The 24662-nt window shown below is 37.2% G+C and overlaps 1 long non-coding RNA gene across 1 annotated transcript in view; it reads left to right on the top strand.

The window, feature by feature from the left end:
* LOC126368680 (uncharacterized) overlaps nucleotides 1-24662 on the top strand; it is a 77597-nt gene that overhangs the window by 27189 nt on the left and 25746 nt on the right. The gene's annotated exons all lie outside the window — the stretch shown is intronic.

Here is a 24662-nt window from a genome sequence, read left to right as displayed (position 1 = left end):
CAGTATTATTTGCTTAAATTGATCTTATTACCTACCTATTTGTGTTCCGTGTTGTCAAAAAAAGTTTTCATAATGTTATGGAAAGAGATACAATATTAATAATGTTATTGAAAAATTTCAAATAATGTTATGCAAATTTCTTATATTTTCTGTCATTGTTATTTTGCATAATAAAAACATGCATTCGATTGAGAAATTGGGCCAAAAAGAACTCTCGAAATTAATTATAGATTCATTAAAATGTCAAATGTTTTACGACTTTGGATGTTAGTCGTTCATTAAAGTTGTTACATGCGTATTTTGTAAATTCATTAATGCGAATTATCTTTCTCCATGATTTCCTAATCTTTATATACAGGGTCTTGTGACATTGTAACGAAAACTTTAAAGAATGATTCAGACCATAATTCTCAGTTGATATCACGTGGGATTTTCAGCGTGCAATGGAGAGAGCTATGCTCGGTATTTCCCTGCTGGATCGAATCAGAAATGAGGAGATCCGCAGGAGAACTAAAGTCACCGACATAGCTCGGAGAATTGCAAAGCTGAAGTGGCAGTGGGCAGGACACATAGCGAGGAGAACCGATGGCCGATGGGGCGGAAAGGTTCTGGAGTGGCGACCACGTGTCGGACGACGCTCAGTGGGTAGGCCCGCTACAAGGTGGGCCGACGATCTGGTGAAGGTCGCGGGAAGCCGCTGGATGCGGGCAGCGCAGGACCGATCGTCGTGGAGATCCTTGGGGGAGACCTATGCCCAGCAGTGGGCGTCATACGGCTGATGATGAGGGATTTTCAATCGCAAAAGTATGGAACTGAGAACAGTTCCAAAAACACTAAATATTTTATGAGTTTTGCGACGGAAAATTCCACTTGATATTAACTCAGAATCACGGTCTGAATCATCCCCTTCAGTATTTGTTACGATGTCACTGACACCCTATATTAATTAAACCCTTAGCGACCAATACATAATATTCTGGGCATAGTTCTGAGAAATGCATTGTGATTGTCCCGTTATATAATCGCCACAAAATAGATAAGGCACAGATAACTAACTACGACGGAACTGGCCCAGTTTATACCCCGAGGGAACTGCTGTTTGGAGCTAGAACTGGCACTATGGGAGAGAGCAGAAACAAATGACTAAGATTTAAATTAATTGGAGTGCAGACAAGTGCCTGCCTCACTGGCAGTAAAAAAAGCACAGAATGCGTTCAGATGCTTTTCAACTCGTTCTTGTAGTGAAGGTAGAGTTTCGTTCTACATCCTAATATGACCGAGAATGACGGGTAGTACACAATTTGTTAGAAATTGGATGACTTATGAACTGCGCAAAATGCCATAAAAATAGTTGTACGGTCACTTTTGGATCCGTCATTTGAGGTATTCAGATAAGAATTGTAGCAGTGTGTGTGAGTGTGCCTTTAAGGTTTAATCGGATAGTTTCAGGAGTGATTATTTTGCATACATACTTACTTACTGAATGTAAATGTAACGAAAAATGCAAAAATATAAAAAAACCATCATAAGGTCAACGAAGCGAACACCAAAAGCAAAAAAAAAATACACGTCATAGACGTCAGTAATTTAAAATAAACGCTTAGAAAATAGACCTCAAAGTATCGAAAATGTTTTTATTTATAAGATCTTTGTGTTGATAAAATTTTGTTGCAGATTGAAGGGTTGAAGATTTTTTTTGTCCACCAACTTTAGTTGGTGATGTGTAGACCCATCTATCATCGACTTTTCTTCTTATTACCCTACTAGCATTTCTGCTTTTTATCAGACTCCCAGAAAACCCTATAAACTTGCGATATGAGTAAGAAAGATAAAAAACACTTGATCTCACTGAAAATATTTTTTTACAGGAAACTAGCACATAAAGCTCAACTAAAACGCCAATTTACATGCCTTCCCAAACGCAGCAGATGTTTGCTACCACATAGTCACTCGGAAAGCAATCTGTCACAGCTGACGATCATATCCTGACATTTTATGAGGGCTCAAAGACATCTGTCAGCATCATTTCTTATGGCATAAAATCTCGTCGAAACGCAAATCTAAATCTTGTTTCCAGGTCCGAATATTTTTTTCGGTAGTTATTTTAAGGTTTAGTCTTTATTAGATAACTAGTATCGAAATTCTTTTAACCTCCGCTCTTTACCCTCGTTAGACCCGGATTTTTAGATACAATTTTTAATCAATGGATTTTGGATTTTAACAGACACCTGGGCCGTACTTCAAACAATTTAGCGAAGTTTTCTTGCTCGTTTTTCTGGTTCTAAAGACCACGAAAATCATTAAAAAGCGGTCTATTTTAAAATATTCTGCACGCGTCCTTATCCGCTCGATCGATTACATTTTATTTTGCTGTAAAGTTCACGCTCCACTCACATGAGACTAAAAATATAAACATGTTCGCTCGAGAGTGTCGCTTTCTATCACGCGAATCAAATAGGTTGTACTTACTAGGGTAAATAAAACGGTATATAGAAATAAAACCAAGTTTATTGACATTAAATCCCTAGCAAGTACATAGATCGGATCTCTGGGTCGCAGGTAATTTGATACTGGCTGAGCACCCCTGGTGCAGTAGGAAAACTACCACTTCCCTGTAACTCTTCCCACGACGACACGGGGTACACCGGCGCGCGCAGCAGGGCAGCAGAAACGGTGGGGTAAGTACAGGACCGAAAGTGGATCCAGCGGGTTGTAGAACCCGAAAGGTGAAGCGGTAGAGGTAAGTACAGGACCGGTAGTGGGTCCTGCGGTTGTAGAACTCGAAGGGTGAACGGTGCAGGTAAGTACAGGACCGGTAGTGGGTCCAGCGGTTGCTGAACTCGAAGGGTGAACGGTGCAGGTAAGTACAGGACCGGTAGTGGGTCCAGCGGTTGCTGAACTCGAAGGGTGAACCCTGGAACCCGGAATTAGTCATTTCAAGAATTGTCCGAATTCCCAGTCTGACTGCCACATGCCGATTCCTTAGCTTGATTGAAGATGGGAAGTGGATAGCAAGCAAGCTTAGCAATCTAAGATGTGGCTGTCAGCAAATTACACACAATAAAAGTGAATTTAGCAAAATAAATTTAGAAAAAGAACAAAGAACAAGATAAATTTATGGTAGGTAGTTGTTTTTTAAAAAGCTATCTAACAAAATAGTAAAATTGAATATTTTAAGCTGAATAATTTTAATAGTAACGATATTAAACGTATTTTGTACATTATTATTGTTCCATTTAAGAATTATTTAAACAAGGAAAGTACTTAGGTACAAAGATAACTTTACGTTGGTTAAGTAGAATTAATTTAGAAAAATTGACAATTTAAATGTTGTTTTGAACATAAAAGATTGCTAATTATGATATAAAATAAGCACTAAAGCGTGAAAATACATTTACCCGATGATTATGAAAAATGACAGTCATGCAATGAACAAAGAAAGCATGTACTAGTCTACGTTGATATTTAAACTAATAAAAATAGTAATTGCTACACTTACCCAATTAATGGGGATAACACAATACTATAAATTATTATGTCGTAGACAAAATTAGTAAAAAAAAGTACCTATTTAAAAAATATACGAGTAATCGAGGTGTTCTCGCTACAAAGGCAGAAGGATTGTCGAACATCCGATCGGAAGAGTAGCGGCTCGGCTGTGGAATGTAGGTACGGCTACCTACGCAATGTGATAATTATTAAAGTCGTACAATATTAACGGAATTATTTTGTAAATAGCTATGTTTTGTTAAATTAATTAGTATAAGTTTATTTATGTAATAATATTTTAGTTTTAAGCAGTAGTTTTTAAGTGTTTCCAATGATAACTTTTTGATAGTTCCTAACAGAAAAACAAGAGCAATTACACTCAGTAGTAAAACGCGGCAGGCGTTACAAGAGGAACACTTATGTCCGAGGCGTCCGTGCGATAGCGGGTACATAACATTTTATAAGTATCTTTATTATATTATTATGCTACCGTAGAGCAGAATCTTACTTACAAACATTACCAACAAACCTATTTACCATTAAGGCCGGCAAATTCCACTTTCCATCTTTCCTGTCTCACCATTTTGGCGTCCTACTCTTATCAAAATCTTCACTCGTTTGCGTTCTTGTTTTGGAAACTGTGGATTTGTTCGCCAAGGCTTTCCTCTTCCAAGTCTGCTACTTTTACTTATGTGTTACTAACTTATGTTAGACACAAACATAATTAATTATAATACTAATAGATAAAATAATATGTTTTGTATATTTTTATATAACTTTTTTATGCGCTACATTTCCGTTGTACAAGTGTACTGGTAGAAATGTAACCTCTGCCGAAGGTTGTCTGGAAGAGATCGCTCTTAGCGATAAGGCCGCTTTTGTCCACCACGAATAAGTTTTTCCTGTAAATGTCTTGTAAACTGGTGTGCAGTACAGTGTTTTATAAATATTATTATAATAGATAGGGCGCTCTTCTCCCAGCACCGATACGAGCTTGAATTAAATCCCGTTTGAGTCTTACTTTAAACTAAATGCCCGTAAGCCGTTAAGGTGTTAGCTGGAGCGAGCGAGAACTACCTCTCTCATAGCACACAGTAAGCATGTGATTGTTGTACGTAACGCCCGAGGTGAACTTAGACTATTTATTTTTAACGACAATATTAAACATAGACTGAAGCCTCAGGGTCTTCGTGAGTATGTCGTACGAGTAGAAATGGACTAGGCGTCAAACCTGTATCTCTATCATGATAGAAGTTCATAGTTTAAGTACCACAGCGCTGCATTAGCAGCCTGTCTCTATTAATATACTTACTAGAATTTCAAAATTTTGTTGCTGACATTAATCTACTTCAATATATTTTATAATCATAGCCTAGTTTACGTATTCAGGACCTAAATTGTAAACTTTTCGTACAATCCTCGTTTATAAATAGGCTTTTAATTAAAATCCACGAGTCTCTAAACTTGGAGAGACGAAATGTTTGTTCCAAGTATTTAATAGAAATAATTAACAACGAATACAGACTGTCTAAAGAGTTTATTAATATTAACTTGAGGAGTTTCTCGGCGAACTATTACAAATTATATGAGTCGGCGTTTTCAGGGGGTACCTATGTGTTCATTGTTCAGGTTGGTATAATTAAAAACATAATCATAAACAAGATTATGTATTACCTTCGCCTCTCTACTATGTACACTCATCCTGTCGATCATCGATTGGACAGTGGGTAAGAGACTCCAACATCCATCCAACTCCAAAAAAAAAAATTGTAGTCGAACATACATTTTTTGTTTTGATTATTACATGACTTAATGCAACGTATGCCCCTTGAGTGTTCGGGGTTGGAAACACACCCAAATCCTTTTTACTTTAGATAAGTTCGTATCCTACACAAACCCTCCGGGAATCGAATCCGGGATCTCCAGTTAGGTTGTTTATTTATTTATTATGGTGCGTCAACGGCAGTACATACACAAACACACAAAATAAAATATACATAGGAAAAGTTCCGGTATGCCTGCTAATTATACACGCATACAACACTGATATATATTTTTTTTTTATCGTGTGTGTCGCGTTGTGTGCGGTTGTTTAAAGTGAGTCATTACATGTCGATAGTAAATGCGACTTCTAAAATAAAGCATAGTTCTAATGTCGTGAGTTCGTGACATGTTTAATTTTATCACACATTACATCCAATTACAATAGTTAGACGTTACCTCGAGTTACACTGTTACCGACTACGTAATTACTAGGCGCGTAATTATAGGGCGGTTTTTACTGATTGACTCAAATTGCTATTGAGTGTACTAACGTCGGGAACTGTTGGGCAAGCTTTGTGGGTTGTGCTACGTTTACGTACATTTAATTGTTGTTTTCGTCACTGCCGTGTGTCTTCAAAGGCTTGATGACTTATTCGTTGGATCGCCTATCAATGTTTGGAGAACTGAAGTTGTTATTTAGTACCTGGGGGGTTAGTCAAGTTGCAAAGGATTTTTTTTTAAATGTCAGTGAAAGTAATAACATTTGGTGACATAAGGTCACACATCGATCCTATATATTTTTTACACTGTCACAGTTGTTTTTTGCAAATGTCTGCAATTTGACTAACGCTCGGCGCCCCTGGTTGTTAAAAGTAGTCATAGAAAGGAATAATACTACTTAGAGAACGGCAACTCTCCGCTCCCCACCAGCGGCTGAGCTAGGTTTGCCTCAACCCCCCTCACCCCTTGGTTTTACTGTAGTTTTCATCAAATGGGCGTCAGGCGTCACACACACAGATGCGCGTGTACGATACCGTCAATGTGTAGTATCTGTGTACAACGAGGTGTTTTATATGAAGTGTATGAGATGTGGTTGTTGGCAACTCGAACACTCGTTTAGTTTTTAATTATTTTTTAACCATGGCAATACTGTAACATATACCCTTTTTCTAATTTCTAATGGTGAACAATACACGCGAATCCCAAAACTTCGGGCTTTTGTCTTATTTTAACCAGCACCCTGTCGGAAGTAAACAGTGGTGTAGTGACGAATGGAGGTTTTATTTTTTATTTATCGTATCCTCTAATGTTACTGTGTTTTGAAACATCGCCCCGCTTTTTTTCAGTATTTTTCCTTATATCGCAACTCAGAGGACCTTCCATTAAAGTAGATAAAATTGTCTGAGAAAGGTCCTGCCGCTACAGTGAAATGCTCTTCGCGGTTTTGGCCGACGAGCTCTCGTTTTTCGTGTTCTCCGCAAAAGTGTTCTTTAATTGCTGCCCAACAAAGTTGTTTTGACCTAAGTTGGCAATTATGCCCTGTTTCCAACGCTGTTCATTGCGGTTGTTTAAAAATACACGTTTTTTACTTTTTAAAAACAGTATTTCCGAATCTTTTCTTATTTAGTGACCAAGATTTTAGTTGCGTTAAATCGCGCGTTACGTCTAGCTTGCATTAGTCATACATAATATTTGGAATGTCAAGCAAAAACGTCGCCTTATCTTTTTAGTCTACTCATACATTTGCAACAACAGCCTCCGTGGTCTAGTGGTTAGAGCGTTAGGCTCACGATTTGGAGGTCCGGGTTCGATTCCCGATGGGGAGGGACATTGTCGAAATCACTTTGTGAGACTGTCCTTTGTTTGGTAAGAACTTTTCAGGCTTGAATCACCTGCAGATGATTCCGGGCTTCGGAGGGCACGTTAAGCCGTTGGTCCCGGCTATTAGCCGTAAAAACACCTCCATCAACCCGCATTGGAGCAGCGTGGTGGAGTATGCTCCATACCCTCTCCGGTTGATTGAGGGGAGGCCTGTGCCCAGCAGTGGGACGTATATAGGCTGTTTATGTATGTAAACATTTAACAAATGAACACAGGTATATACATACATAAGCATAATGGGTGGGCAGAATCACAAGTAATCAAAGACAACTTGTAGCCACTGTTGATACGAAGTTATGATGGTATATAAGGATATTACGATCTCTATGGTGAAAAGGGATCAGCGACCAGCGTATCCCCCATAATTATGTCCATCATGTTAGAATGGACATAAATCCCTCTGTCGGATTTGAAGACATGCCCGAGAAGACAAATAACCCAACGTTTTTTATTCGCTCCTCCTCCAGCACGCCATGGATGCATTACATTTAAGATCATACATTTTATCTACTTCTTCTGTCGTGTGGGTTGTGACGTGCATTACCAACCCCATCAACCCTGGTGTCAAGGTTATTATTGAGCCGCCACAGGCCCCTGACATTGCTGATGTAACGACTACTAAGTTAGATCAGTAAGTAGAAACCGAGACCAACGGCTTAACGTGCCTTCCGAAGCACGGATCATCTTACTTTCGGTGATCAGCCTGTAATGTCCTAACCAAACTACATACATACATACATAAACTCACGCCTATTTCCCACCGGGGTAAGCAGAGACTATAGAATTCCATTTGCTTCGATCCTGACACACTTCTCTTGCTTCCTCCACATTCATCAATCTCTACACGCACGCCGGTTCAGAGTAGATCGTATTAAACCTTTTCTAAGAACATCTCCAATTTGGTCATCGTAAGCCCTTCTCGGTCTTCCTCTGCCAGCCCTACCAAACCAAACTAGGGATCACAAAATGATTTTTGTGATATGTCCCCACCGGGATTTGAACCCGGGACCTCCGGATCGTGAGCTCAACGCTCAAACCACTGGACGTTATTTTATCTACGATACCAGCTGATATACAAATGTTATGTAAAGTTACACTATTCACTATGATATCACTGAATCAACTCGACAACGAATTAAATTTATTCACATCTCTAGTAACTCTGGCTTGAACTATGAACTGCTACGGAAACACTGCGAGATACAGACATCCACGCAAACTTTATTTTATTTACCCTGGATGGTGTTCACTTGTGTTTATGTGTGTTTGTGTTCACCGTTCATTTGTTTAACATCACATGTGCACATGTCCTTAGGTAAAGCTGCGGGCATAAGCTACAAGGTCCCCGTGTGTGCTCCAAGTTACCTGAACTGTTTGACTAGACACGACAAATGTAGCAAGGTGCTCTTGTTTAAGTAGAGAAACTCGATCTTCGTTAACGGAGATTGGATCTTGGAACTACTTCGTCGCATTGACCAGCTTTTTCAGTTACTTTGTTACGTCATCAGTAGGATTGCTACTTTCATCAAAATATATGACTCAGCTTACACTTGATTCGGCATAGAAAATATTTTAGAAATATAATATTTGGACATTTATGTATATTTTGTTTAGAAAACGTACAAAGATAGAAATTAAAAACAAAAGGAGGGGTTTTTTTTAAATATAATTATTGTTTATTAGGGATGGCGTTTTTAGGGTTGCGTAGCCACACGGCAAAAGCGGAACCCTTATGGATTCGTCATGTATGTCTGTCTGTCCGTCCGTCCGTCTGTCCCTACGTATGTCACAGCCGCTTTTTCAGTAACTGTAAGAGCTATACTGTTGAAACTTACTAAGTAGATGTATTCTGTGAACTGCATCAATATTTTCACACAAAAATATTTACATGTAGGATCGTGGAGTTAAAAAAGTTATTAATTCTATTAAGGAGAAATAAAAGAAGTGAATACAGTACTTTTATTTTCATAAAAAAAATAATGTCCTAACTTATAGAAGTTACTTAATTAATTTCTTATTTTATTAGTTTAATAAAAAATGTTTTATAAAACATTTTTTTTTTAATTTGGTTTTATTCTATGTCCCACATATATCTTTATAGTTTTATGTTAAGTCATGTTAATCATCTTTGTATAATATATGTATGTCTACAGTACAGTAGGTTACGCAAATCCAAGTGTAGGTTATTGAATACACTCATTAGCAAGCAAATATCTCCCGTACAACGTCAACAAAGCACCGTATAAAAACAATTTGTGACGCAACAAAAAAACAGGCTATTATCATCCGTATAATTATCCCATAAGCTGTTATAAACAAACAGTGTTTATGCAGTGTCGTACAGCCCACTGACCTAGTTCAAAGATAGAGGAAAGTATGCTTCAGTGGGCGCCATATCTGCACCATGGATCTTCGACGGTTAAAGTGGAAACGTCGGAAGCTGAGATAAGTTCCTCTTGATGCGCCACACTGACGTATAATGTAGGTAGGTCACTTTATAGAAATGTATACGCACACTTATTTGACTAGACCGCGTACCACGGTTATAACAGTTTTTCTTGACGCACTGTACTAAAGTAAAAATGTAAGTTTGTGTGTGTGTGTTTGTGACACACAAACATACACACACACACACACACACACACATATACATAGAGTTGATGAGGTTGGTAATTCACCTCACAACCCACACGATAGAAGAAGACAACCATACACATTTGATTTAAGAATACTCCGTCAAGAAAAACAGCCAGTCATCTCAAAAACAATCAAAAATATTTATTTTTTATCAAATAGTTTATTTTATCGCCTATTATCATATGCCTAAGTCATGTTATGGCAAAAACACTGTTCCCGTGTGACTAATGAAGCTGCGACACTATTTTTAATTTATTATCTGTAGCCACTGCCAAATAAGAAATTGAAACATAAAACGTGAAAAAAGATAAGGTATTTACCATCGGGGTAAGCAGACTATGAATGGAATTTCATTTGATTCATTCCTGACACACTTCTCTTGTTTTCTCCACGTTCATCAATCGTTTCTTACACGTACGCCGGAACCTTACACTCACACAAATTGACAATTGAAATAGAAAAACAACTATGCTTTTCTAACGACATCTCCAATTTCGTCAATGTACGTAGGAGGAAAAGTGTCTTTCATTTTGTTATTTTCAGGGCTGTAAATCTACTATAGTTGGTAGGTTGTTATACATTCATGCCAAGACCTATTCCGAGCAGAGGCAGCCTTCAACTTGTCTAACAAACGTGTCAAAACCGGAGGATATTCTGGTCTGTCACTGCCAAACTTACTTTGCTTCATATACCGAAACACTAGACGATTTTGTATATGTAAAGGATATAATATATGCATCTTTATATGGAATTACTTTAAAGAGGAATTATCGCATAAGACATATTTTATAATAAGTTACGAAAGAACATTTCATTTTAGCTTCTAGCGTCGTAAGTAACTTGTATATTTATTTAATAGACAGAGTACTAATGTGTAAGCCAATTACAAGTGAACATAACATTCATCATAAAAACACAATCTAATCTATAGCTTGAAATAAAGAGCTTAGGCAGCACCATCTTGATAATATATCTGTTAAAGTACCAAGTATTCATATGGGAGGTAAGGAGTAGAATACATCTTAGGCTTCAATCAAAACGTGGCCGGTAATTTCCTCTTTAAAATCGTCTTCTATCGTGTGGTCTATCCTGGTATTAGGAATTGAGCCGCTGTAGGTCCCTGACGTGCCTCATGTCTGTTATTAAGTAGGAACCGTAACCAACAGCTTAACACGTCTTCCGAAGCATGCTAAGCTACAAAATGATGGTCTACTGTTTGGGCGAGACGCGTTGATCACCTCTTACCGATGGATTATCATAATTATTATCCATCTTAAAACAACACAATAATACATTATCATGTTTTGTGTAAAGGCTTATATTAAATCTCGCATAACCAGACCCTTATAATTGTGAAACAGACCTAAAATAAGTCCGGGGTATTGTTAAACGTGGGTATTATTTGAGTAGGATTGTTCTATTTTGGAACTGGTTAGAAGTTTAACCTTTCACGTGAACTACCCCCCTTCGGTTATAGACATGAGCTTATGTTATTATTAATGGAAAAACGAAGAAGAAAATCGGTTCTGCAGATGTTTATGAGCATTTAGTCAATAAAGTTGCCAGTGCTATTAAGACACTTTAAAGGCTCATGCTTGGCTTAATTTACACACACGTCAAAAGGGTGTCAATGGCTTTGTGAGCTCCCGAAACGAGATGTAGCAGCACTCTTTTTGAACAAGCGATTATCGTTTGAAAGCTCGCTCGCTTCTGACTACGTCAAAGACTTCCGTAGGTTTTAAGGGCAAATTGCAAAACAATAACGCGAAGCAGCTGTTCAGGAATTCTCTTTACCCGTTCAATGTGGAAAGTTCCGCCGATTTCCGATACGTTGCTGTTTTCCAAGAAATTCTTCGCTTTTCCTACCGCTTCGATACCACCCGTTTGATAGATGGAGACTTATCGGTGCTATCTATTTTAGTTCTAAGTATATCGTCTAATTGGAAATTATGCCCCCGTTACGTATTTTAAATTATGGATTTTGTATTAAATGAAGCCGTAGCCCGGTTGGTACATCGTGGGAAAACCCACATTCCCGGGAATGCGTTTTAGAGGTATGACTTAGCCTGTATTGGGTTGGTTTTTCCTTCGCGGGTTGGAATGTCGGAGAGGCAGTAGCTTCTATGAACCGAACCTGTCTAATCTTTACATTAGATTAGGTAAGCGGGCCCTGTGAAAAACGGGATACCACTAGGAGATAATGGTTTTAGTGTTAAATATGATGATTCATGTCCATCATAGGACTTCGTACTTGTGGCTCTGCCCACATCGTTAGTATATGTATTTTTTACATAATATGTTTACTCTGAGAACGAATTTAAGTACTCAAGAGAAAACCGTCGTAGACCTTAAGAAGTAGGTATGTTTCATTATTATCGTGTACAAATCACTTTTTGTACACCTTAATGAAATATAATACACATTCAAAACGTTTCATCTTGCTATTTTTTTTTACTTAGATGTAATGAAATATTTATTATTTAAATTAAATACATAAGTAGACGTTTTCTTTAGAAGCTTTGAAAGCTTATCGTCTATAAAAGGATTTCTTTGTCAAAATACAATCAATCCCATATCTGAGATCTTAATCTACCTATGTTCTAAACATAAGACCATTATATGGAGCTCAACGTAGGTATGTCGTTAATAAAATGCGGGCTATTCGCGGTATTGTACCAACTTATTCTTCACTGTGAACTCCTAAAAAGATTCGCTAAACTATATAATAGAGGCACAATCTTTTATTTACAAAAGGATTTTGCCAAGACCTTGTAGCTTGTAAAAGGCCTGGAAATCTTTTTGTGTTCAGATCATTACTTATTCTTAAAGTCATCAAAAATCAGGTAGTCAGACGCTTCTTGGTACAAACTTAGTAGAATTTGAATACTGAAGTACCTATCTTTCTTTGAAGTTTTGTACAAAGAGTGAAATAAAATGTTCGAAATATTGGCGTAAATACTTACTTAAATGATAACTTTGTTAAAAGCAGGTCAGTGTAAGAATGAACGATTTTAAACATTCAGAAAGTATTCTCTCCATTGAGTTGGTTGATCTGAAAACATGAAAGAATGAGTGCATTTTTTTATTTCCGATTACCGAAAATTTTATTAAAGCTTTCCCTTGAATCGACATGTGAGTGAACATTTCTGTAAAAGAGGATACTTTTACAGAATTGTTCACTCATTTACAAAGTAACAATGTGATTAATTGTGTTATTGTGTATGAAAAATAAATGCTTATCAATATTATAACGCCTATTTCCCATTGGGGTAGGCAGAACCCACGGAGTTCTACTTTTGATATGAAATCCTAAGAGGGATAGAATGAACTACGTGATAGGCCCAAGAATCGTTATGGTAGCATGAATAAAAACTCAAAATGGTTGTGTAAGTCATTAGGTAAGTATACATGTGGTGAAGTGATGTATGTTTCTTATTACTATTTGTATATTGTATAGTTAGTAAATATATTACCACCACACTGCGGATTGGTGGAGGTTGTTTTTACGGCTAGTAGCCGGGACCAACGGTTTAAAATACTCCGAAGCACGGAATCATCTCACCTTAGGTGATTCAGGCCTGCAAAGTCCTCATCTTATTTTTTCAGACAATCAGGTGATTGAAGCCTATAAAGTCCTTACCAAACAAAGGACAGTCACACAGAGTGATTTCTACAATGTTCTCATCGGAAATCGAATCCTGGAGGGGACATATTACAAACATCACCTTGTGATCCCTACTTTGGTTGGAACATTACAGGATGGTCACCTGATTATCCGAAAGTAAGAAGTTGGTCCTGGTTTCTACTTACTGATATAAGTAGGTAGTTACGTGGTCGTTACTTGAGGCACGTCAGGGGCCTTTGGCGGCTGAATAATAACTGACACCGGGGTTGCTGAGGTTGATAATCCACCTCTTAACCCACACGATAGAAGATCGAACCTGGACGTCCAGATTGTGAGCCTAACGCTCTAACCACTTGGCCACGGAGGCCGTTTTCATCTTAGTACCTACATAGTTATATTATTTTAGTAGTAGATACAAAAATACAAATATAGTATTTCAGTGGTAAATTCTCGTTTTATCTGCGCAGACAATAGTAAAATACAGAATAGGCGCGTAACGTGGCCTGGTTCCTATAAAGTAGAACACAGCGCAGCGTGATTATACTATGAGAGATACTTGTGTATACAAGGCATTATTTGTTCCGTTTTTCCTTAATAAAAGCGAAAGGTTATTGTCTCATTGACTGGATCACTCATCACGAAATCTCAGAAACTAAAAGTGGGGTTCCTTTTAGAACGTAGGTGATTCTAAGGCGGGAATTAGCGATTAAAGGCATTTTAAGCAGTGGCAAAGTTTGTATGAAACTTCTATAGTTTTACTAGTAGGGTTTGGGTTTCCTTAATAAAAGCGAAAGGTTATTGTCTCATTGACTGAATCACTCAACACGAAATCTCAGAAACTAAAAGTGGGGTTCCTTATAGAACGTAGGTGATTCTAAGGCGGGAATAAGCGATTAAAGGCATTTTAAGCAGTGGCAAAGTTTGTATGAAACTTCTATAGTTTTACTAGTAGGGTTTGGGTTTCCTTAATAAAAGCGAAAGGTTATTGTCTCATTGACTGAATCACTCAACACGAAATCTCAGAAACTAAAAGTGGGGTTCCTTTTAGAACGTAGGTAACTCTAAGGCGGGAATTAGCGATTAAAGGGATAAAAATCAGTGGCAAAGTTTGTATGAAATTTCTATGGTTTAGTACGGTTTCAATATTACTTACTAGATCTTCTTCTTCTTATCGTGTGGGTTGTGAGGTGGAATATCAACCTCATCAACCCTGGAGTCAGGGTTATTACTGAGCCGCCAAAGGCTGACATGGCTCATGTAACGACTACATACTTACATCAGTAAGTAGTAACCGGGCCCAACGGGCCTTCCGAAAGCACGGATCATCTTACTTTCGGACAATCAGGTGACCAGCCTGTAATGTCCTAACCAAACTAGGGATCACAAAGCGAAATGTAAATGTATTTAATTACCTCTGACTAGCCCGTTTCGGATATAGTTGTGATCTTATGTTATGTAAATTTCATAGACCAAAATAATCGATGACCAGCCCTACGTAGGTAGGTTCAACCGAGGTATGTTCAACCCAGACAGCAAATCGGGGCCGCTTTAATATTACATACGCTGTGAATCCGTGATCTTCTCTCGATCTGACATAGACAAGCCAGCTCCGGACAACTTCAAAGATAACACATCTAACTCCAAACAGACAGTAGGTAACATACATAAACGGCCTATATACGTCCCACTGCTGGGCACAGGCCTCCCCTCAATCAACCGGAGGGGGTATGGAGCATACTCCACCACGCTGCTCCAATGCGGGTTGGTGGAGGTGTTTTTACGGCTAATAGCCGGGACCAACGGCTTAACGTGCCCTCCGAAGCACGGAATCATCTTACTTTTTCGGACAATCAGGTGATTCAAGCCTGAAAAGTCCTTACCAAACAAAGGACAGTCTCACATAGTGATTTCGACAATGTCCCCATCGGGAATGGAACCCGGACCTCCAGATCGTGAGCCTAACGCTCTAACCACTAGACCACGGAGGCTGTTGATAGATAAATTACCCGGGGTGAGAGGACTGTTTTAAAAACGAAAAATATTTTTTAAACTATTTATTACTAACTAGCTTTTGCCCGCGACTTCGTCCGCGTGGCGTGTTATATAAGAGAGAGATCTTTGTGTGTGTGGGAGTGCATATCAAATTTCAAGCATCTAACTTATGCAGTTTAGATTTTTTCATACAATTTTTTTCCCAATAACTCCCATTTTTCAAAATACAGCCAAAAATAAACTTTATATTTACTAAGGTATGCATGCATGCTAGATTGAATCAATTGATTGAATTGATTTTTTTTAATTGATTGTTCATTGAGTTTTAATTTTAATACACACTTCCTCTCTTCCCTTCAACGTTGCTGTGCCCCACAGGGTCCATGTTTTAGTTCCTATGCCTATGTAACACCCCATTGTACTACATGGAATGCAATAAATAATTTAATTGAATTGAATTGAAAACATCTATCTTACGCGGTTTCGATTTTTTCATACAAATGTTTTTTTCCCGCTAACTCCCGTTTCCGTGGGAATTTTGCAATATCCTGTTGCAACTAAGCTTTAAGTTAACTAAGGTACCTGCATGCCAAATTTCAAGCGTCTAACTTAAGCGGTTTAGATTTTTCATACAAAAGGATTTTCCCGCTAATTTCCATCCCGTGGAAATTCCGGGAATTCCTTTCTTAGTGCACCTCTACGGTACCTAAGCTATGTCTCTTCCAAATTTCAAATGCCTACGTTCAGCCGTTCAGGCTATGCGTTGATATGTCAGTCACTGAGTCAGTCAGTTTCTCCTTTTATTTAGATTTGATTTTTTCATACAAATGTTTTTTCCCGCTAACTACCGTTCCCGTGGGAATTTAGTAATATCCTGTTGCAACTAAGCTTTAAGTTTACTAAAGTACCTGCATGCCAAATTTCAAACGTCTAACTTGAGTGGTTTAGATTTTTCATACAAAAGGATTTTCCCGCTAATTCCCGTTCCCGTGGGAATTTCGGGAATTCCTTTCTTAGTGCACCTCTACGGTATCTAAGGTGCCTGCGTGCCAAATTTCAAACATCTAACTTGAATGGTTTAGATTTTTCATACAAAAGGATTTTCCCGTTAATTCCTGTTCCCGTGGGAATTTCGGGAATTATTTTCTTAGTGCACCTCCACGGTACCTAAGGTACCTGCATGACAAATTTCAAACGTCTAACTTGAGTGGTTTAGATTTTTCATACAAAAGGATTTTCCCGCTAATTCCCGTTCTCGTGGGAATTTCGGGAATTCCTTTCTTAGTGCACCTCTACGGTATCTAAGATACCTGCATGCCAAATTTCAAACGTCTAACTTGAGTGGTTTAGATTTTTCATACAAAAGGATTTTCCCGCTAATTCCCGTTCCCGTGGGAATTTCGGGAATTCCTTTCTTAGTACATTTCTACGGTATCTAAGGTACCTGCATGACAAATTTCAAACATCTAACTTGAATGGTTTAGATTTTTCATACAAAAGGATTTTTCCGCTAATTCCCGTTCCCGTGGGAATTTCGGGAATTCCTTTCTTAGTGCACCTCTACGGTACCTAAAGTACCTGCATGCCAAATTTCAAACGTCTAACTTGAGTGGTTTAGATTTTTCATACAAAAGGATTTTCCCGCTAATTCCCGTTCCCGTAGGAATTTCGGGAATTCCTTTCTTAGTGCACCTCTACGGTATCTAAGGTACCTGCATGCCAAATTTCAAACGTCTAACTTGATTGGTTTAGATTTTTCATACAAAAGGATTTCCCTTCACTACTCTGCTCCTATTGATTGTAGCGTGATGAAAAGTATACTATAACCTGTCCAGGAGTGTGAAGAATAATTGTACCAAGTTTCATTAAAATCCGTTCAGTAGTTTTTGTTTCTATAAGGAACATACAGACAGACAGACAGACAGACAGACAGACAGACAGACAGACAGACAAAAAATTTACTGATTGCATTTTTGGCATCAGTATCGATCACTTATCACCCCCTGATAGTTATTTTGAAAAAATATTTAATGTACAGAATTGACCTCTCTACAGATTTATTATAAGTATAGATAAGGCACACACATTGTCTAATAGAAGTTCAGATTATGACTAACTTAAAAACTACTTAATGAAAGAAAGAAAGCGTTTGATCTCATCATGGGTATTAAGGATAATAACCATACCGCTGTCAGCATTTTCAGGAATTATAATCACTATCGCAGAACAGATAATGTCGACTTTTGTTATGTCAATTTCGAAAAATTATGATGCGATCTAGTGACGTTACGAATAAAGTACCTTAGTAGTATAAGTACCTTTTTGTTTGCATGCCTGCACATAGAATAAGGTTCAATGTTGCTGTTTTATTCCGGGGGAAGGCCTGATGACCTATATTACAAGTTTTTAACTTAGTTTAGGCATCAGCCCTTTCACAAAATCTGTCAGTTTAAACTAGTAAATTGTCATGTACAATGTTTTTGTGTGGGGAAATAAATATTTTTCTTTCTTTCTTTCAATTCTAATGATGACGTCATCAGAAATCATAAAAATCGACTTTATTCGTTCTGTAATAACGATATTATAATTACATACCTACCACTCTCTTTATTTAAGAGCTGCGCTTTTGTCGGTGGAGTAATCGCCTCCATTTTCATTACTCCATAGATAGGGCGTGTAGAACGGTGGTTGCCCCAATCGCCTTCCGTTTTATTATTACATATATTAAACTGAAAGTTCTGTCATGTTGTAGAATTTAGGTCTCCCAAATAAAACAAAACTGAGCACTTTGTTAACGGTAGCAGACTTGAAAAATTGATTGTTTGCTGTCGAAAGCAACAGAGCATTTATTTCCTTGAAAAACCAATTTCAGTTTCAGTAAATGCAAACTTGCAGGCCAGTGGATGGATGCGGACCGGTAATGCTGACTAAAAACGAAAAATAATAAAAATGAATATCTCTATAAAAAATAATTACTAAGATTGTTAATGATACCTACTAATTTGTAGTAAGTGGTAACTTGTAAAGGCCGTTCTATTTTGAAGTAATTCTGTTATTTAAGTATACTATCGCTGTATGTTACCCAAATAAAATAAAAAATAAAATCTCGATTTTTCTCTACCCGTTAGTAGCTAGTAGCTATCATTATAAGATTATTTTATTTTTTACTTTATTTATTTTGACATTATTTTTTATTGTACAGTAAAATTCAATAATTTTATGTAAATAAGCTCAGCCGTTTGTCCATCTTGTGTTAGTGAAAACTGTCAAATAAATAAATACACTTACACTGAGGTTCTATCCAAAAGAGTATTTCAAGAATGCTACATAGTGGATAGATAAAACGAGAAATCAATAATCTAATTTCTGATTCTTGGAAGTCAACATAATATTTATTATGCTACGAAAGCGTAAAGGTTGTTATTTCCCAATTTGACACAAAATGACCCGATTCAAGGGTAAACTAAGATTAACTTGACTTTGGTCAGCTACGAGTGAGTAAATGAGTCAAGTTTGCGTGTCGGCTTATCTCCATTAGATTGATCGATAAGTAGCCTTCCTTACTAATTCGACTACCAAGGTGGTTAACTTTTGTCCAAAAACACAGCCCTAATCGCACCAACTTGTCACGAGTAAAACTTCGAGGACGGTAATTTGGTATCGTAGTTTTTACTTAGGTATATTCCTTTAGTAAGACCGAGATTTCCAGACACTCGGTTAAAAAACTATAAAAATTAGACTATAAAAAACAAAAGAAGTTCAATAGGCGACCTTGTTGCTAAACAGCAACAGCTACCATCTAGCTACTTAGCTAGCAGTAGGTATATCTACAGCTAATTGTAAGTAGTGGTGCAAAACTGGAGCCTTCCATAATAGTAACATGCTACGAGTAAATATTACCATCAATTAAAAAGATTTTAAATAAAATAAAATAGGCCCCCCGAAGTCCACGCGGAGAAAGTCGAATGCGTAAAGCTAAATAAATAGCTATGTCTGTTTCGCTTCGTGATATAGGATTAAGTGCTATTAAGTATAAGATCTGCTATCTGTATGTAAAACAATAAATAAAAATAATAAAAAAATATTATGGGTAACTTGGAACCAGGATGTTAGTTACAATGATTTCTTACTCACTAATATTAATATTACACAGATACACAATATACACTCATACACAATAAAAATAAGACATTTATAATATACTGCTCCTGTACAAGCGACTCATGGAGCAATGAGTCATGTACGGACAGTCCAGCCTACTTACAATCATGCTCAGGATACTGACATGTGTATCGTCTTGTTTTAGTGTGTGGCGTCCTTTTATAATAAACAACTTATATTCTATTCTATCATAACAGGAGTTACGAGAAAGAGAGAAAGTCACTTATTATTAAGAGTATGAAGCAGAAGAGTACGTATCTGCTTTCAGAGTTGTACAGTCATACCTGTTTAGTTATTTCATTGGGCGCAAGTATACAACAAGAAATGAAAGTCCAGCATAACAGTAAAACCCACTTGCCAGTTCGTTCAGTGGTGCTCGAGAATAGTCCTAACCTACAAAGGGCAGACTACGTTTTATAATATCACTATTAATTAATAGTACTACTTACTGTACTTAGTTACTAACCACAAAGCTTACCACAAGTAGTACTTAGAGTCAAGCATGTTAGCAATTCGGTAAGTTGAATTTCCATTAGGCTGTGTGGTGACGTCATCCAATATTATATGCCGCATGATTAACATGGCATTGTACTAAGTAACTAACATACCTATTTGACGTGCAAATACGTCAGTGATGACGAACTGGAGATGTAGTGACTTTCCACACGGCGCGGCGGCGCGGCGCGCAACGCGGTTCGATATCGCATCATCTGCTATTTTTAGGTACCTCGGTAACTATTATCTTAATTAGAATGTCAGTTGACACAGCAGCACTTGTTTTCTAAGAAGTCTCTTTCTATATAAGAACAAGGCTATATACTACATGTCTGGCAAAATTGCAGAGACCTTAATCTTAACAAGCAGCATAATATATAGATACAATACAATTGGGAAGTCTTATTGATCTAAATCAATTTCTTCCAGGCAACTACCACTTCTATTCACACCATACAAAAACAAATGCCTACTGCCTGTTTATCCCACATCAGCGACATTCATAGGCCTTTTCCAAGTCTACTTTTGTAGACTTAAGACGTAGCACAAAAACACACATTATTTAACCCAAATTCTATTAAAAAGTTTGATGTTTTGTGAAAATCCTTAAACTTATATTCAACTTTTCAATTGTCTTAATATCGCACGCCGTGTGGAAGGTTTTTTATAGTCGTATGTATGTATGTGTGTACATGAACAAACAATTTATGAAATTTCAATTTGTAGAATTGTACATAGATTTTACGTATTTCGTATGCGCTGCTGTTGTGAATTGAGTTACAAACAAATTACATTTACGTCTATCAGTTTTAATTAGTAATTACCTTTGGAGTACCTACGTACTTAATAAAATTTAGATTTGTATTGTAATTTCGAATGGATGATTATTTATTTAGAAACTTCCAAGCAATAATTTGTTATTGTAACTAAACTTGACTAACAACTTGATGACCACATCAGAGGTTTCGGTTTCTATTCCCATAGCAAATAAAAAAATGGAATAAAAGAAATAACTTTTATTTCGGGTTCAAAGCCATATCACGAAGTGAAAACAATCACAAAGTAAAATTTAATATAGTATGCAAAATAAAATTAAAATAAATACTTAAACTGAAATTGATATTGTATATTTGTCTGACCTGGTACGTATTGGGATTTTTTAGTAGATCCCCATAGATAGTCTGAAAATGTGAATAAGTAATGTACTTTAGAACCCTGTCACGTTAACATATTTGTCGTATAAGTGAGACTTTATTTCAATCTGTCATAATAAGTTAAACTAACGGTGCTCTATGATGGCCGTTTTGACGTTTATCCCGCTCATCAAGTTTCGCAATAATTAAAAACTACGTTACAAAAACAAATATATGAGCTTTGTTCATGAATTTCCGTACTAATTTCGTATTTTTTTTAAATTTAGATTTATTTTGAGCGTATTGTTGTAGGTACTTTATTCTATCAGAACGGCCATCATAGCGTGTCGCTAGTTTAATGCGACATGATTCTAATGTTATAAATATTTAGACGTGACCGTAGCTATTTGTTGTAATAGCTGTACAAATAAAATCCATTTTCTTTTTTGCCGTTTTTTCACTATCTCTTCCCTGTATCTGGTGAACCCCTAAAAACATCCTTTCAAGTACCTACACTAACAATTCTGCCTTGTTGTGCTAATATCATTAGGGTAAATGGTTCGTGATTGTTGTCCGAGATACCACTCAAGACGATACTCCATTGAGTATGGCTTCAGAACAATTAAACTTTACATTGGATGGAAAAACCCTTCAAAGGAACTGAAAATAAATTCAAAGGCTTCATTCTGCGAATTAAACTTGACTTGAAGTTGTTTACGATCAAAAATTAATTTCAATCGAGAGGTTGATTTATAAAATATAAATCAATTAAAATTACCAAATTAAAAAAAAAATATGGGTTTGTCTCAGGTAAAAGCCATACCTACTTACACATACAGGGTGTTAGTGAGATCGTAACGAATACTGAGGTGGATGATTCAGACTGGGATTCTGAGTTAATATCAAGTGGTTTTTTTTAATTATTTTAAATTCTATACTTTGGCGATAGAAAATCCACTTGAAATTAACTCAGAATAATGAGCTGAATCATCCCCTCAGTATTTGTTACGATGACGCTTACACCCCGTATGTACAAGTGACAGAAAAACAAATACTCAGGGTTGATGATTCAGACCATCATTCTGAGTTGATATCAAGTGGAATTTCCTGTCGGAAAATTTATGAACATTTAGTGATTTTTACGACGGGAAATTCCACTTGATATCTCTCTCATACTCATAACCATAGTCTGAATCATCCCTCAAAGTTTTTGTTACGATGTCACTAAGACCTTGTATAACATCGCCTTATATTTAAAACCACATAAGCGCCACGTAAACAAAACCTCTTGTTGAAACAAGAGGTTCCAGGTATCCAGGTAAACAATTGTGGTCTTAGTTTTTCAGAATGTGATTTTTCAAAAAGACTCTTAGGTACGTGGATTTTACAACAACGATAACGCTTTGCATGTTTTAGCCAATAAATATTTCGGACTTGAGATGTATTTTTATAGGTATTTCCACCAACCCGCATTGGAGCAGCGTAGTGGAGTATGCTCAATACCCCCTCCGGTTGATTGAAGGGAGGCCTGTGCCCAGCAGTGGGACGTATATAGGCTGTTTATGTATGTTATGTGTTACAGGTACTTAAGAATTAGGTATAATATACCAAACATAATGACTATCCTTCTTGAAAATTAACACATACTTACATATCGATCCTGACGCACTTCTCTTGCTTCCTTCACATTCATCAATCGTTTCATACACGCACTTTCTAAGGCCATCTCCAATTTGGTCAATTTACGTCCTTCTAGGTCTTCCTCTGCCAGCCCTACCACCAACCGTCGCTTTATATACTGCTTTCGTAATCCTATCTACCAAATATATGTCATCTATAGTATGTCATCATCGTCAATTTAAGAGTCACGCTCTTGTCGGTGTAGCATTTTTCATTCCAGTCTATCAAAGGCCAATTCCTTGACTCCTACCTATAGTATGCTATCTTCAAAATTATTAAAGTTGCAACAACTTTTAAGACCGCAATAACAAACGTCCGGTTTCCCTTGAACATTTTTAATATTCAACCCCGAGACACGCGTTATAAATTTCTCCCATAAAACATTCTGGAAGACCCAGTTGGGACCTTCTCCGTGAAAAAAGGTGGAAAACTGACACGTTTATAACCTTTGTTTTACTAGTCTTAACCTTTTTTCATTGTTTATTTGGCTTGGTTGTTGCTGTGATTCATTATAGCGGAGCTTGCCGGTACGTGGCAGATAAATCACGAATTATAACAATGCTGATGTAAATGGCTTCTGAAAACTCCACCCGACCTTGTGCTCATGTCTGCTTCATCTGATATACTGCCTCTACTATAATACTACACAAAATTGCGCAAGCTATGATCCAACAGGTACCTAGGTAATAAAAAATTATCGTAATAAACGAACTTATTCATAAGCACGAAAATGAAACAGTTTTCGTGTGAGTCTCCGTCGCATCGATATATTGAGACGACGGTCCATCGTATATATATATATATTTCCGTTGGTTGTCTTCGAAATCGTCTTAGATCTTAGAGCAACACGAAAATACATACAAACATAAAAAAGTTGGTTGGTAAAGCTGGCAGAGGCAGACCTAGAAGGACGAACATTGGCCAAATTGGAGATGTCCTTAGAAAAGGTTTAGTACGTTCGATTCTAAACTGGCGTGGATCGAAGCAACTGGAATTCCATAGTCTCTGCTTAATCCGGTGGGAAATAGGCATATGTATAAATAAACTCATGCACGAAATTCCGATTGGGCTGGACAGAGCCACAAGAAGATACGGAGACCCATGTTGCTCCGGCCCCGATTCCTGCAGACACCTCCTAATTTTACTTTAAGTTATACCTGTCATTTTCTTATCCGCCGAAAAGGAAAGGGACGGATGATTGACAGCTCTTAATTTTAGGAAGAACTAGCTTTTGCCCGCGACTTCGTCCGCGTGGCGTGTTATATAAGAGAGAGATCTTTGTGTGTGTGGGAGTGCATATCAAATTTCAAGCATCTAACTTATGCAGTTTAGATTTTTTCATACAATTTTTTTCCCAATAACTCCCATTTTTCAAAATACAGCCAAAAATAAACTTTATATTTACTAAGGTATGCATGCATGCTAGATTGAATCAATTGATTGAATTGATTTTTTTTTAATTGATTGTTCATTGAGTTTTAATTTTAATACACACTTCCTCTCTTCCCTTCAACGTTGCTGTGCCCTACAGGGTCCATGTTTTAGTTCCTATGCGTATGTAACACCCCATTGTACTACATGGAATGCAATAAATAATTTAATTGAATTGAATTGAAAACATCTATCTTACGCGGTTTCGATTTTTTCATACAAATGTTTTTTTCCCGCTAACTCCCGTTTCCGTGGGAATTTTGCAATATCCTGTTGCAACTAAGGTTTAAGTTAACTAAGGTACCTGCATGCCAAATTTCAAGCGTCTAACTTAAGCGGTTTAGATTTTTCATACAAAAGGATTTTCCCGCTAA

Source organism: Pectinophora gossypiella, chromosome 8 (genome assembly GCF_024362695.1).
Source record: "Pectinophora gossypiella chromosome 8, ilPecGoss1.1, whole genome shotgun sequence".
In the NCBI taxonomy this organism is placed as follows: Eukaryota; Metazoa; Arthropoda; class Insecta; order Lepidoptera; family Gelechiidae; genus Pectinophora; species Pectinophora gossypiella.
This window is presented reverse-complemented; position numbering and strand designations above follow the sequence as displayed.